Raw genomic sequence first — 16982 nt, forward strand, 5'->3', positions numbered from 1 at the left:
CAAGCCCATACAACAAATGTACCATAACTAAAATATTTTCCACAATTAAGAATGTATACCATGTAACACACTCTACTTTTATTCATTTTGTCATCAGTTTGGTTCATTTCCATAAAAGCAAGCTACCGGATTCCTTCAGCCACAGTGACTACATAGATTTAGGATCATAGGATCATATGCGATTACTAGGCTAATGGCTCTGGGGCCCTTATAAGCCTAGCCAAGAGTTTATCCCCGAAAAAGAAACCTCAATCAGCACCTATCACCCCTGTCAGCGAGGGACACAGGTGGAACCCCTGAAACAAGTTTGTGTCAGCAATGTACTTTGCTTCATGTGTATGGGGAGTCTATTCCAGAGATGGGGTAGCCTCTGGGAGATAAACCTCTCTCTCCAGCAGGTTTTGTTAATATCACATATTAGATTTAAGCCTTTTGATTGGGTACTACGTGAGCAATTAGACTTATGGATATGGAGCATCTCTAGTAGAGCAGGGTCTGAGATTGCCTTGTAGGCGAGACACAGATCACCTCTGAGCAATGTGTATGATACAGAGTAGAGTGATAGTGATTTGAGCCTGTCCACATAGGGCAGGTGTTGGAGGCCATGGATTCTCTTTGTGAGGTACTTCTGTGACCTTTCCAAGTTAGTGCAAGTGTTTGCAGTGGTACATACCAAACTGGGCATTGTACACAGTTATTGGCCTAATGAGGTTGGAGTACAGAGAGATAATAACCTCCTTTTTTCTGGACGAAATTCCTTTACTTGTGAGATGTTCCAAGTAAAAGACTTTTCTGACCACTGCTGCTACATGATGGTCAAATGTGAAATTGTTGTAAACTTGTGTACCCAAGTCTCTCACCACAGGTTGTATGCTTAGGGGGTTGCCGTTAATGTGGTAATCAGTAGGGGCCATGTTTTTGCCAAATTATATGATGATACATTTTTTTGCATTTAACTTAAGTCCATGATTTTGGCACCAGTAATTTGTTGCTGTGAGACCCTCTTGAAGTATGTTAACATCATTTGGAGAGTCAATGACAGCATCCAACTTACGGCCATCCACAAACTTGGTCAGCCACAGGCCTTTTATCTTTGCCTGGACCTCTGAGAAGTAGATGCCAAACAATTGGGGTCCCAGGACAGATACCTGAGGGACACCGTTAGTGACAGGTCTGCTGTCGGAGGTGGTGGAACCTATTTTGACCTTGTGGGTCCTATCAGTGAGCCATTTGGCCACCCACCTGATGAGATGGGGATTTATGCCAAGTTGTGTTAGCTTTTCGATGATGCCCGAGTAGGGGACTGTGTCAAAGGCTTTGGTCAAGTCGAGGTAAGCTGTATGTACTGGCTTCCCTCATCCAGGGCCTTGGTGACAGTCTCAAAAAAGTCAACCAGGTTCAACAGGGAAGATCTGCCCTTGATGAATCCAAACTAGGTGCGGTCAAGTGCTTGGAGATTGCCTATGTCTGGGTTTATGAGGTCCATAATAATATGCTCCATGGCCTTACAGATTAGACTTGTCAAGCTAATGGGGCAATAGTTTCCAGGGTCAGTAGTGGCACCACCTTTGCACAAAGGGATGACAATGGCAGTTCTCAACTCTGCTGGAATGAAGCCGGTACTTAGGCTATGGTTGAATAGGGGGCTAAAGTAAAAAGCTTATTTTAACCAAGGTGACCATTTTATTACAGAACCTATACTGGGACACTTGAGGGCTGCCCCGAGAAGCCAGGTCTGCAATCCCATTCTCCCGGCCCCCATGGTAGTGGTGATAGGGCCACCATTTCAACTCACACTGGGGCCAGCAGGTTGGCTTCCCATCCTTCATCCAGCACTGTGGGTATGCCACTCTGTGAATGGCACCACCCAGGAGGCAAGAGGCCACATATCAGGAGGGTTGAAGTGATTCATATTCATCGGCACCTGGCACGATGGGGAGAGAGACTGAGGTGTGCTGCAAAATGCGCAGAGATGGGGGGACCCAGGACAATCTCCCCTGGGAGTTTGAAAGCCCTAGGTGCAAGGCAAAGGGAAGAATCAGTGTCACAGAAGTCTGGATGAGGGACTGTCTGAGGCTTTGTGGCCCAGCAGAGTTCCATGAGGCTGGGAAGATCCCCTGAGAGTCTCCAAGAGCACGTATGACACTGCATGATTGGCATCAGTCAGGAAATATGTAACCCTGGAAAATAGCTCTCTCTTCTGGGTGGAAGTTTAAGCCTGGAGGGGGTCCATCCTGATGGAAGTCTGTAAGGGAGGCAGAGGTGGAAAGTGAGTGGGACAGGATAGCTCCTGTCTAGGTGAAGGGGTATGGACCATGCCTCCTTGGGAAGGAAGTCTGGAAGGGGTAGAGAGGTAAACAGTGGCAAGGCTGGGTGAGGGGGGGTGTCAGACAGATTTCTCCACAACGGAAGTCCTTAAGGGAGTGACTGTCAGACAGCAGCAGGGCCTGAAGAACTCCTGCCTGAGTGAAAGGGATCAGGCAGCACTCCCCATGATGGAAGTCCTTGAGGAAGCACCAGGGCGGATGGTAGAGGGGCCTGGAGAGCTACTGCTGAGGTGAAGGCATCTAACTTCACCTCATAACTGATGGCATCCTTGAAAGATCCCAAAGTCCCCAGAGCTGCTCTGGCTGGGAAAGTAGGGGGACTCTGAAGCCTTCATGAGAGTGGATCTGCCCCTCAGCGGCTGAGGAGAGTTCTGGAGGGATGGATGGGATCAGAGGGAAGCTCCCCTGAGAAGGTCCGAGGACATGAGAGATCCAACATGATTTGGCAGCCTGCAGCAGACATGGAGGTGGCATAGTCCCCTGCCATGGGGGGGCCATGGCTAGGGAAGATCTCTTGGCCAGGTCGAAGGGGAGGCCTGTATGGGTTGGCCCTAACAGAAGTCAATAAAGGTGGGGCCTGGAAAGCTCTTGCCTGAGTGAATGGGGTCAAGCAGAGCACCCTATGACAGATGTCCTGGAGGGAATTACTGCCAGATACTGGCAAAGCATGGAAGGCTCCTGCCAGGGTGAAGGCATCTGACCTTACCCCATACCTAATGACATCTCCAAAAAATTGCAAAGTCCACAGAGCTGCTCGGGATGGGAAAGCAGTGGGTCTGGCTGTCCTGGTAAGCCAGGTCACCATTCAGACTGAGTGATCTAAACTGGGACATTTTTGTGTCCCAAAGGCAATGTTCGGGATTCCAGGACAGAGACCTCCAAACCAGGACTGCCCTGAAAAAACTGGGACTGTTGGTCACCTTGATTTTAACACAGATACTTGTTTTAGACTTTTATGATTATTTTAGCTATTTTGCATTTTCTGGATTGTTTGGTGCCTATGTTTATTTTTTTAATTGCTGTGCTATTATTCTGGAAAAATACTCCCACTGAAAGTTATACTATTGAAAGTTAGGATACTATGATGAATGTGGCAAGAGATGGTTTTGATTTTTTTTAAGAAAAACACAAAGGGTACCGATTGCAAAAGACTTGCTCTCAGTGCCAGTGACCTCTTACACAAGATCAACCTGAGGGCAGGTGTTTTGGACTTTGATTCCCATAGTAAGCTTGTTTATTGATAGGCTTTATGTTTAAAGATAGGCCTTACACCAAAATAAGTTGCTTACACTTAGAATTAGGGCAGGCATACAATGAGAACAACTCTTTTGGAATCTGGCTGAGGGAAAATTAAAAGACATGTTTAGTGTTCCTAAAGACAAGTACAGAAATGAAACTTTAAATTAAAAAGGAAGTGTATACCTGGATAAAGTTGAAGACCAGTCGTCAGAGTGTTAGTACATCAGGTCTGAGTCACTTTAATAACTAGACTACTGTAGTCAAGAGTAACTATACACTATACATATATGTTTTATATATGTGTATATATATATATATATATATATATATATATATATATATATATATATATATATATATATATCTATATGAAAGTCTACTTCTAAATCTCGCAGCCCATATTACCGAACATAAGAATCTTGAGACAACAATAATAAAAGTCACAATTTCGAACATCAGATTTTTAAAATGGTAAGTAAACACTTGGCCAACTGGAACTCATGCTGAGGCCAACATGCCCTGTTCTGCACTGTAGTTCGATCCCGGAATTGGTATATTTAGTTGGGGGGTACGGGGTGTGCAGCCCCACATATCTGGGGGTGTGGGTGGCATAGCCCCTCACCTAGGTGAGTTTTACTTATCTCGGCATGAGTTTTGCTGCAGTTGGCCAAATGTTTACTTATCATGTTAAAACTTCAATGTTCAGGATTGTGACATTTCGTTATTGTCGTCTCAGGATTTTCGCATTCAGTAATATAGGCTATGAGATTTAGAAGTAGATCCATATATATATATATATATATATATATATATATATATATATATATATATATATATATATATATATAAAAGAAATATCAGGGAAGTAGAATGTGTTAGCAACAGACTTAGTAGTGTCTATTTTCACTTCATTGTTCTTTAATTGGCTTTTAGCAACTTTTAGCAACTATCAACTATATCAAATCTGCGTCAGAGTAGTCTACATTCCTACGGGACAAAATATCCCAACTCTTGAAGAACTTCTGTACTGGACATCCAAAAATATCACCAATGAAACTGTTATAATGGGTGATACTAATATTAACTGGCAAAATGTGATCATTAATCCTCAAGCCACACATATTTACCTGCATGGATTCACGCAGCTCATAAACTCTCCTAGCAGAGTAAATAGCAAAACCCACCAAGGCGCAACTCTTGACTGGACATTAGTTAAAGAACCCTAAAAATATTCTAGCTCTGATATTTTACCAAGCACCTTAAGTGACCATTCACCTGCTTATACCTGTAGAGTATCACCAAGTAACAAAGTAACCAAAAACCATAATAATTAAACCTCTTGAAACCTAACAAGTTTCAATAATATCCTATAAAATATAAACTGGTCCACCTTAAAAATACTCCCACTAGATGATGCCATAAATTACTTCAATAGAACTTTCTTGGACACACTTAATAGCCTAACTCCTTTACGCACCAAAAGGACTAAAACAAACCCTGCACCTTGGCTTACTAAGTCCACCAAACTAACACTTCTAGCTAGAGACAAAGCCTGGACAACTTGTTGAAAAACCAAAGAAGAACTCGATCACCTACAATTTAAACAACTCCAAAACAAAGCAAAAAGACTAGTTACTTCTGATAAAAGAACCTACTTTGCACGACAATTAAACTCCAAATCAAACAATCTTGACATGTTTAATTCACATTTCATTGACAGTATTCTGAAACTTACACATTCCTCCGCACATAATATCTCTAACCTTACCGAGATATCATCCAGTACTAACTCCGTAGATGACCATCCTGGCACTAATTCTTCCCCCACAGAAAACGCTTTCTCCTTACAAGCTGTATCTACCTCTCTAGTTTGTAGATTTCTTTCTAAACTAAAGCCTTGTTCCTTGTCTGTGGATAACCTTCCATCTGAATAGTTAAAACTCTCTGCCAGTGCTATAGCCTTTCCAGTTAGCATCTTAATCAACAGGTCTATCTCTGTATCCTATGTCCCCAAACTATGGAAAAAATCCATTATCGCCCTCTTACACAAGGGTGGAAAAAATCAAGAACTATCTAACTTCTGACCTATCGCTATCCTCTCCCCTCTACCCAAGATAACTTGAAAAATGTATTCACAAACAGCTAATAAAATTTCTAACACCCTCCTCACACCCACTCAGCATGGCTTTCATCCTGTACATAGTACCACAGCAGCATTATTAACCTTCACAGATACCGTCTGCAAAGCTTTGAATCAAAGTCGATATACAGCTGTACCATTACTTGACCTGTCAAAAGCTTTTGATACAGTGCCTCACTCCAAATTACTATCACAACTGTCCATTCTAGGTTGCTCGCCTACTGCTCTAAAATGTTTTTTTAATTATCTAACAGAAAGACAACAATGTGTCAGATGGCAAACTAGCTTATCCAAATACCAAGTAAACAGTACAGGAGCTCCTCAAGGATCCATTCTGGACCTTTGCTTTTTAATATATTTGTTAACAAATTTCACACTGCCTCACCTCAAAGAACCATTATCCAATATGCTGATGATGCCACCATCACTTCCGCTTCAGTTAACCCCATTCACCTGTTGACCACTACTCAAAATGCCTTCACCCCTGTCGAAACTTGGATAAACAATTCACAACTAATACTTAATCCAAATAAACCTAAGCTTTTACTGTACTCACCAAAGCCTCTTACCCTTAACTTTAAAATATACTCTTATAACAGCACACAGATTGAAACTGTCAACCATGCAAAACTTCTAGGAATAACCGCAGACAACAAGCTTACTTATGAACAACACATATCTGATATAATAAAGAAAACACATATCAAACTAAGTAAACTTTGCAGACATAAACAATTTATGGATGCTTCCACTAGAATAACCCTTGCTAACACCTTCCTCCTTCCTACCTTTCTACATGCAGCCCCTAATCTCACCAATCTTCATATAACACTCCTGAGCAAGCTCCAATCATGCTATCATAAGAGTGCAAAATTTGCCACTGGGTTATCTTACCATACCCACCATTGTGGTGCCCTACAAAAACTCAACTGGTTAGAACATCCCCACTACCTGAACCTGAAAAAGGAGGAGAGTTATTGGGAATAATCCCAATATTGCAAGTCCTTTATTTTCCTAGTGAAACGCCGGTTCCAAAATCTGGTTATTAATGAGGTTATTATAGTTAAACTTTTAAAACTATCATGGGCTATACAAATCCCATAAAATGTACTCTAGATCTGAAGTCCGTATTAAAAATGTAAAATAGATCATACTACTCAGGATCTGACACTTGTATTAAAAAATGTAAAATAATACAGAAAAAAGCATAGAAATGTTACTGGTTAAATAACAAACTCCTTAGTCATGAAAATATCTTCTTTATTCATAGTAGATGAGCGCAGTACTAACCAGAACATTCAGAGTTACATGTAATTTATACCAGACAGTCAAATGACGTACAGTAAAATGATTTGTGCTGTGAACAAACATACATAAAATTGTGGAGGACTTTTATATAGTTACAAAATAGTGTTTAAAACAATCCAGTCAACAATGTGGGGACACATGGGACTTTTATTCCGTAATTAAAACCTTTTTGTTTTCAACAATAATCTAGGCGTTATGCTTTCCTAGGTCCAATTACTTGTTTTAAAATGCCTACGAAAACAACAGGGTTGGGCTTAGTCTTGTGAGTGTGTGTAAGAGCTCAGTAGTCTGTGTTATTGCAACTGACCAATCGTGGTTACAGTTGGGGAAGCGGGAAGGAAATATTTAAAACTTTAGGATTTTGTGAAGCGAAACGGTAAAATGTGGCAGGTGTAGTTACAAACACAGTGTATTTGCTAATTGGCTCCGGGTTTGAACATTAGGCCAATGTGTGACTGTGGGAAAATAATGTAATGACTGGTTGTAGTGCCTGATGGGGGGCATGTAGTATGATGTCGGTGGGCGGAGGGAGCGAAGGTGGAGGGCAGAGTTCATTGTGCGGGAATAACCATGATTGGTTTGAGTCTATGTGTCATGTTCAGATCTAGGGGAGGGGGAGTGATGGATAGAAGGGGTGGATGCTAATGCACGGGAATGGTGGTAATAGGTCTGCTATTGGTGTCATCATCAGAGGGAAGGGCTAAGGGCAGGGGGAGTGACAATAGTGGGTTGGCAACAATCGAGCAGGAGTTATTTGGACTGGTGGACTACAGAAAAGACGTCAGTGGAGGGGAGGGATACAAAACCGAAGGATGGCAGTGGAGGGGAGGATGTATAATGTGAAAAAACGTACCTGTTTGTGGGGATAAGCATGCAGGAAACTGATAGCCAATCCTGTGTCAGGTGGGAAGTCCGAGGGAAGGGATGGTGGATGTGAAAACAGCGTGTGTCTATGCGAATGCAGGATTGGGTGGACATTAAGCTCTTTAGCAAATGGGAACGTGAGGGTGGAGACTAATGGTGTGAGCTCTTTGTGCTCAGAAAACTCACTGACCTTGGGTATTGAGCCATGAAAGGGTTCAGTTTTGGTGGGCAGTTTTAAAATTAATAAATAACAATGAAACAATGTACTAATACTTAATGTAAAAATAAAACATAATACTTTAAATTGTACCTGGCCTTTTGGAAAGTGCGCTTTCACTTTGGAAGCTTCTTCAGATCTTCCACAGTTAAACTTATTAAAAATAATGCCAGTATAAAAACATTTAGGGTTATTTCATCACACATTTAACTCAAAACAAGCTAATGAAAATTAGACAAAATCAAGTTAACAGGTACATGCCATCGGTGTCCAGCCCATATCTTCCAATAAACCACTATCAAAATGTGCTTTTTAATACAGTGATAAAGGAAGAAACACATTGATCTTTGCAATAAGTAAAGTTTAAAACATTTGTTCTGAAAACTGGTGCTGTAAACATATTAACGATTAGATCTTTTGACATGAAAACATTTATCAAATTCTTGGGGGTTTTAACTTATACGAAACTTGGTGGTTGTTACTTTCAAGGATGATCTGAGCATTCCAAATCTCGACATATACTTGAAATCAAACTGATATTTCCTAGATGTGAAATTGACAGAAAAATAAGATGGAAAATAGAATAAAATACAATAAATACCAGTCATAAAGAAAGACATATTGTCCGAATCGTGTGGGGTATGTGTTGTGCTTGATGTGAAATGGTCCTTATTTCTTAATGTCTGGATCATTAAGAAACAAGTAGCCAGGATTGTTAAAAATACAAATGGACTGTTCTGAACCATTTTAGATTCGATAGTCAGAACATCTTATTAGATGAAAATACACAAACTTTGAAATGAAGGTTTTTTAGATAAAAATGAAGCAGCAGGCAAAATTGAAAACTAACGCAAAGTTCCTGTAATTACGGCTGCACAGGTAAAAACTGCACTCTCCAAAGCCAAGAACACAGCATCCATGGGACCCGACAACATCCCAGGCTGCGTTCTACATGAACTACAGAATGAACTGACACCTCACCTAAACATCATGTTCAATCATAGCCTCACCTCAGGCTTTGTACCCACTGAATGGCACACAGTGATGGTTATCCCACTCCACAAAGGGGGAGCCACCATGGACCCCAGGAACTACCGTCCCATTAGCCTAATGTGCCTGGTCTGCAAGGCCATGGAACGTATCATCATGGAACTTATAAACTAAGACATTGGTAATCTCCAAACTCTGGAACCCACCCAGTTCAGGTTTGTAAAAGGCAGATCATGTCTCCTAAACCTGACTGAGTTCTTTGAAGCAGTTACCAAAGCCATAGATGAGGGTAAGGTGGTTCACACAGCCTATCTAGATCTCACCAAGGCTTTTGGCACCATCCCCCACTCTGGAATTATGGATAAACTCACTAAACTAGGTATAAATCCCTATGTCACAAGATGGGTTGCCAACTGGCTCACTGGCAGAACCCACACTGTGAAAGTAGCAGACTCCAAATCAGACTTCAGACCAGTGACAAGTGGAGTACCACAGGGTTCAGTCCTGGGTCATCTCCTGTTTGGTATCTACTTTTCTGAAGTACAGGCTAACACCGAAGGTCTTTGGCTAATGAAGTTCACAGATGACTGTAAACTAGGAGTCATAATTGAAACTCCTAATGATGTGGGCATCCTACAAAAGAGCCTCACTGAGACAGATGCCTGGTGTCAAATCCATGGCCTCAAGCTCAATGCCAAAAAGTGAATTGTCATTCCCTTTGGTAAAAACTCTGTGCCCATGAGTTACCACATAGGTGGTAGTCTACTTAACACAGAAAGTGTGATAAGAGATCTTGGGACACAGGTGGACAATAGTCTCTCCTTTGATAATCACATCACCACAGTAGCCAGGAAATCCTTCATCACAAAAAGTTTCTCATCCAGGAAAAAAAGAGGTCATTGTTCCCCTCTACTCATCACTCATTAGTCTTATTATAGAGTACAACGCCCCTTTTGGTATGTACCTCACAAGACAACTACAACAACTGGAAAGGCCACAGAAATACCTCACAAAGAGGATTACTGGCCTCAAACAGATGCCCTATGCAGACCATCTCAAAAAACTCCAGCTTTACACCGTCACATATCGCCTACTCAGAGGTGATCTCTGCCTAACATGCAAAGCTATGTCAAACCCAGAGCTGTTGGACATGCTCCACTTAAAGAAATCCAAATCCCTCCAAGCTACATGCTCTGGGGACCTAAATCTTGTCACCACAATAAACAGAATATGCTGGAGGGATAGATTCCTGTCCCAGGACTTCCCATACTCTGGAACAGACTACCTATGTATGTCAAACAGAGCTCCTTATTAGCACTCTTCAAGAAAAATCTTGATGATTGGACGGGAGATAGGAAATTCACCCCGGGGATCACTTCTGTGGCTCTGCTCGACATGGGCACAGGAAAATAATTTCCTTGGGTGGCAAAAGCCAGGGTACCTTTTTGGCTAGGCTTGTATATGCCCCAGGGCCAATAGCCTAGTACCTACCTATGAACCTATGAACCTATAAAAATAATAATGGAATCAATTAATGACTGGCTGTAGAAAATCAATGGATGACTGAAAAAATATACATTACAGTGAAAGCTTTAGATAAAAAATGAAGCCTCAGGCAATAATGAAAAACGAAAATTGAAACATTGAAAAATACAGCAATAAAAAATAAAATAAATACAGTATTGGAATCAAATGATGAATAATTGTAGAAAATACATTTCTGAAATCTTAGTTGTTTAAAAATAACTTTTAGTAGTAAGTGTGGTGGTTGAATTTCCTTAGGTTCAAAATGCAGTTGATGGAGATATGCATGTTCAGGCCAAATCCCCTGTTCACATTGAGTCTTAACTGCCATTCCAGTTCTCTCTTTTCAAGCAATAAGTTTGTGGGGCCTTGAAGGGTTTCTCTATCCAGGTGATTGATGATGTGGAATTTGAAGCTGTTATGGAGAGGTTTATCCTTGGCATGCCCTGCTAGTGCATTGTTTGGGTTCGCATATCTAATATCATGTAAATGATGGGCCATTCTGTCTTTTATTTTATTAATGTTTTTTCCGATGTAGAAATGGTTACATTTTGTGCATTGAGCCCTGTAGACCACACATTCGCTGTTGCAGTTAAAAGTGCCTTTGCTTTTGTAGGCTGAGTTGGTATTAGGGCACCTAAAATGGTCTGATTTGATGACCATTTTACAGTAGCTGCAAGCTTTCCAAAGGCAGGGGTATGTACCTGGTTTTGTCCGTGGCAATGGATCTGAGTGCCTACTGGCCTGTTCGAGGATTTGTTTGATGTTTCTGTTTCTTTGAATGCTGAAGGAAGGAATGTCCGGGAAAACTGGCCCGATTGCAGGGTTATTGTTGATAATGCACCAGTTGTCCATTATAATCTTCTTTAGTTTTTGGAAGTCAGTTGAGAAGGTCACGATCATAGCTATTTGGTTGGGATTTTCAGTTTGTTCGTTTTGGCGCCTTTTGTTGTGGCCGATGTAAATCCCGTATTTCTGATCTGCTAGTTTTGCATCTCTGATGGGGTCCAGTATACTTCTGATCAGTTTGATGTTGTATCCCCATTCTAGAAAGTCTTTTTCAAGATTGATCAGGTTGGTGGCAAAATCTCTGATCTCTTTGGAGACCCTTGCCATTCGTAGTCCTTGCGATTTGATAATGTTCTTTTTAGTGAGGAAGGGGTGCATGCTTGCCCAGTGGAGAAGCAAATTGGTTCTCATTGGTTTCTGGAACAGGTTGTTGGAGAGTCTTTCAGTGTTACTGTCTTTGGTAATTGTGAGGTCCAGGAAGGTTGCTTGTTCTTTTCTGTAACTGTTCATGAATTTTAGAAAATCAGTTGAGCTTTTTATATGGGAAAAGAATTGTTGTAATTCTTGTTCTGTCCCATTCCATATGATCAGTATGTTATCGATGTAACATAGGTAGCATTCCATTTTATTGTAGAAATGGGAGCAGTAGATGTGTTTGCTCTCCCATTTCCCAAGGGTGGTGTTCGCTAAACTTGGGGCCATTGCTGCCCCCATGGCAATCACCAGTTTGTCTAAAGTATCAACTGTCTGATATAAATTGCATGCAACTCTGAATGCTCTGCTTAGTACTGCGCTCATCTACCATGAATAAAGAAGATTTTTTCACAACTTAGGAGTTTATTTAACCAGTAATGTGTCTATGTTTTCTTTCTGTATTATTTTACATTTTTTAATACGAGTGTCAGATCCTGAGTAGTATTTACGGGATCTAGTTTATGTTTTTAATAAAGGCTTCAGATCTTGAGTAGATTTTATAGGATTTGTATAGTCCATGATAGTTTTAAAAGTTTAACTATAATAACCTCATTAACGACCAGATTTTGGAGCTTTTCATGAGGAAAGCAAAGGACTTGCAATATTGCAATTATTCCCAATAACTCTCCCCCTTTTTCAAGTTATTATTTTTTTAGTACCCCAGGTGCTAGCAAGCACCTTACTATTGGGTGCAGAGAGTTTTTTCAGGACACTGGACACACTCCTCTCAGTGCTCCTTTTGGGATTTTTCACTACCTGAACCTAGTACAACTATCTCTGGCTCATAAAATTATATACAACCCAGATAGCTTACCTTACACCCCACCTCGAAAACTTCACTCTACTAATGAATTCCTCCTGAAAGTATATAAACCCGCAAAAAGAGCAGGGCAAACTCTCATGTAATTTCTAAATTATGGAATGCTTTAACATCTAAAATTTGTAACATTGAATCCCTCAAGACTTTCAAACTAACGATAAAAAACTACTTTCTCAAAAGTCACATATGTCCTTATTCCCAAACACGTACTGTAATTGCCATAATTATCTCCATCCTCCTTCCATTCCTTTTAACTTTTCTGCCCTTCTCAGAACTCATCCTGTTATCCCAGTCAATAAAATATACTGGCTGGTCCTCTATTTAACAATTACCTTGTAAGCTTATAAGCACTACTCTCAGCCTCTATACGTCCTCAGACTCCTCTTCTCCTACCTCACTATTGCCCTGGATAAATCATACTAATACACTTATACCATTAACTCACCTTGCTTCTGCCTTAATCTACAACCTTTATTGCATCCCTCCTCCTCTCCATACCAACCCATCACCCGTATCTGCATTTCTACTAACCTTAAAGTGTTAGATCCAATGAAAGATCTAACATTACTTATTTTCTAATTACAATTATATCTAGCCATCTCTCCAAATTGTAATTTATGTTTCAATTGCTGTGAATGGATATTATCTTATTGTAAATTATTATATATCAGACAATGTGACACAAATGTCTAATATTCACTAATTTTGATTAAGTATGCTTACATTTTTATTACTTAAAGTTTGTATTGTGGAGCTTTTCTCCCAGAGGCCTCAGCTGAAAAGGGGTCTGTGACCCAGTTGGACTTTCCCTGTCTCCAAATGTCAATAAATAAATAATCAGGCAGCCCTTTTCTCCCTATTTACATTGTCCTCTGTAAAGCAACAACAATAAAAGCATTTACAATTTTTTTAATTCCTTGCTTCTGTAACAGAAGCCTACCTCTTCTCATGTGATGGTTTTTTCTACAAAATGAATGGATTCTCTCTGAATGAAGAATAAAGCAGCATGTCGTTGCCAGTACAGAATCATAGAGGCCAGGCAGTGCTTTTTCTTTTTTTAATTTTTTCCCCCAAAGCGATCATCTGATTCTAACCTAGAGCAAAGACACTTTGAGTGTTTAACAGGATGTCAGATGATGACAGTTAGGCAGCTAAAGTGAGAAATAATATTTATTTAAACACTGTATGTGAGTCGCCCTCAACTAGTCAGAAACAAGAATGACAAAATTACATTACACTGTGCACAACTGTCAATGACTTGTGCACTAAAAAGTTAGTTTTCTGTAAAAGTGCAGGGTGTTTCCACCTCTCTCCACCACTATGCATGTGAGGATAAATCTCCTCACATGTGGGCTGCAGATGACTTTCTTGCCGCTTCAAAAAAAAAATAACAGAACAAGGCAGATGTACTCTGCTTTTTCTGTGTTTACCCCTTGTTATAGTGCACGTATGGGTCATTTGATGTAGTGGTGCAGAGACCGACAGCAGGACTGTCACCTGATTTGCCTGTTTTATCTATTTCCTGTATTATTTTTTTAATGGATTAAAGTGTTCTGCAGATGTCCACTTGTTATTTATTACTATTTTTTGTTATATTAACATTTTTGTTATAACATATTTTTAACATATTAACATAATTTGTTATAGTAACAATATAACCAGCTGATCTGATTGCTTCCTCTATTTCCTGTAAAAGACACAGGCATCATCTTTTTCTGTCACCAAGAATAACATTTTAACTACCAGAGTACTTGGTAGTACTTTGTCATCCTTATGTTTTAATTAACACTAGGTTTTTTCCGGTTTACCTATTCAGTATCCCTTCCACAAGATCTCAATAAGGAAAGCAGTGAAGTGAAGTAAAAAACCTTCACCCATCCAGAAAAAGAGAAGAGGGCAGAAGCGACATACCTGGCACAGGTGTGATTTGGTGAAATATGGTAGCACCATCCAGCAGGAAGCGATGTCTTTTTTTTTTTTAAAGCATCCACCTTATGCAGGTGAGGTTATTCATCAATGAGCAGTTACTGACATGGTTATGTTTTCTGTAATGGGTCAGCACCAGAGGTTGCTGTCATAGAGAAACATCATGGCCCATGACTAGGACATAATTATGCAAGGTGGTCTGTAATGATTTCCTTGCTGCATTTTTATGTCCGATACCAGGGCCTGAAGACACAAAATTGGACTACCAGCATGTCAGACTAATATTCTAATACACTAGATCTCGAACCAGTAAAATACATTTCAGCTTTGAGGCATCAGTTATGTCAGTAAATGTAAAAGGTTGTAACATACCAGGCTTAGTAAATGCAGTAAATTCCTTAAGTGAAATAACATCGACTTACAAATTAAAACACTTATCAACAAGATCTGTAGCCTGATAGTAGGACTATTAATCACACCTTAGCTGAGCCCAGTTCAGGAGAATGGCTGGACAGTGACAGAAACTGCACATTCCAAAACATCAACAAAAGAAAGACGTTGCCACATCTTGGAAGTCTCCCCCCAACACACACAAACTTACACCTCTTTCTATTTTTAAAGTCAAACCTTACCTTTCATTTTACATTTATTTGATGATAGAAGGGGATACTAAGCTTATTAAGTCTGCCTGTAAGTGAATTCAGCATTCTGTCTCATGTTATACCTGTCAACCTCTTGACATACAAGATCTAGACAAAGCCAAAAATAATGGAGGCACAATGGGACAAAATCAGGGACAGATTTTAAATATTGCTCTTATAAATCTAGAAAGCTGCTCAAATGACAGGTTTTGCATTGGCATGCATTTTCTAAAGGGTATGAGGCTTGAAACTCAAATGTCTGTCATTATTTCTTGACTTCACTCCTCAACAATCTGCCAGAAAACTGAAAATTGTATGAGGAACAGATTCAATAAATGAGGAAAAAAGCTGGACATCCTACAAAATTCTGCACAGTTGAGATGTATGCCTCACCTTCCTCCCTCTTCTTCCTCACCACTTCTCCACCTGCACCACACCTTTGTGAATACCTCCTTGTATTCCATCTTTGCAGTAGTCCATTTTAAGCAATAACAAGACTCTCTGTGAAAAAGTGCTTTTCTAGTTTTAATAAGTAACCTGTTCCTACAGTCTACTGCATTTACCCTGCCTTTCCTCTTGTGCTGTACTGTTTTGTCAAGAAAGTAAACAGACACATGATGTGCATGCCTGAATTCATTTTTAAAGGTATTTATATGAATGTCATAGGTAAGTTATCAAGGGGATGGATGTCAGAAATGGTGAAGGTGTACAACACAGGAGTCCTTCTAATGTCTGAAAAATCAGGCACTGTTTAGGCCACCTAAAACCCTTACTAGAGAAGTATTAGAGCTTGTAGACACACAACAAAGGTAGCAAGGCCTGTGAATAAACAGAGAATTGGGTCTGTAGTGGGAGATGGGCCAAAATCATATCAGCGGCCTTCAGCACTGAAATAATAGCTGTCACCCCCCACTGTATAATCAAGCTGATGTTCATACACATTCTTCTTGGAACATAAAATGGAAAGTCACTTACCCCTCAAAATTCTCTGTAAGTCGCTTTGTCTTTTCCTGGTTATGATCTTTTCTTTTTTAGTGAGAATTCACAAAACATAAGTGCAGGTCCACCCAATTGCTGCCTTTTCTTCATTCCCTCCCCACGTAGTTTGATGGCAGTTACCAGCTCCTTTACTTACAATGCCTTCATCAGGTTGTTTGCAACAAGCATAACACAAAACCCGTTTTTTTTTAAGTAATTGTGAAAAATTCAAAGAAGAGAAAAAATCATGCATTCCCAATGTCCTTCAGTTACATGTGACCAGTGAATTAAAGGTTACTGCCGGCATGTTAGCAAATACTAGGCCACTCCTTCTGCAAAATAAACTTTTTTTAACTTACTCTTTAGTTCCCATAATGATGGTTCCTTAGTAACAGGCGCCATCTTTGTAGCAACGTAACTTTTTAACAGGATGGATGTGGTAGACCTATATATTGCCCCACCTCTCTTTTCTTCTCAGACTACAACATGACACTTCCTTATTCTGAGAAATCAACAAAAAGAATATTATGTTCTTTTCAGGACAGTTCACCTTTTTGCCACTGTTCCATTTACATTAACTTAAAATGACAGCAGTTTTCTTCTGGGTCTTGAGAATCTACAATTGAGAAGCTAATCTATGACGTTTACAATACGTAGCTACAAAGTAACAATAAGTAGCTACAAAGTAACTACATAATAAGATACTCTGCAGCAGTAGAGCTGAAAAAGCAGGGGATCAAAAGGA

General features: G+C 40.1%; 1 long non-coding RNA gene across 1 annotated transcript in view; it reads right to left on the minus strand.

Annotated features, from left to right (window-relative positions):
* LOC122815435 overlaps positions 1-16691 on the minus strand; it is a 49559-nt gene extending 32868 nt beyond the window's left edge. Inside the window, exon 1 of the long non-coding RNA XR_006366956.1 lies at positions 16235-16691. This is a non-coding gene — a long non-coding RNA (uncharacterized LOC122815435). The remainder of the gene's footprint in view (positions 1-16234) is intronic.
* Positions 16692-16982: the final 291 nt, after the last annotated feature.

The sequence above is a fragment of the Protopterus annectens genome, chromosome 11.part0, assembly GCF_019279795.1.
Source record: "Protopterus annectens isolate FY-2018-M chromosome 11.part0, PAN1.0, whole genome shotgun sequence".
NCBI classification, from domain to species: domain Eukaryota; kingdom Metazoa; phylum Chordata; order Ceratodontiformes; family Protopteridae; genus Protopterus; species Protopterus annectens.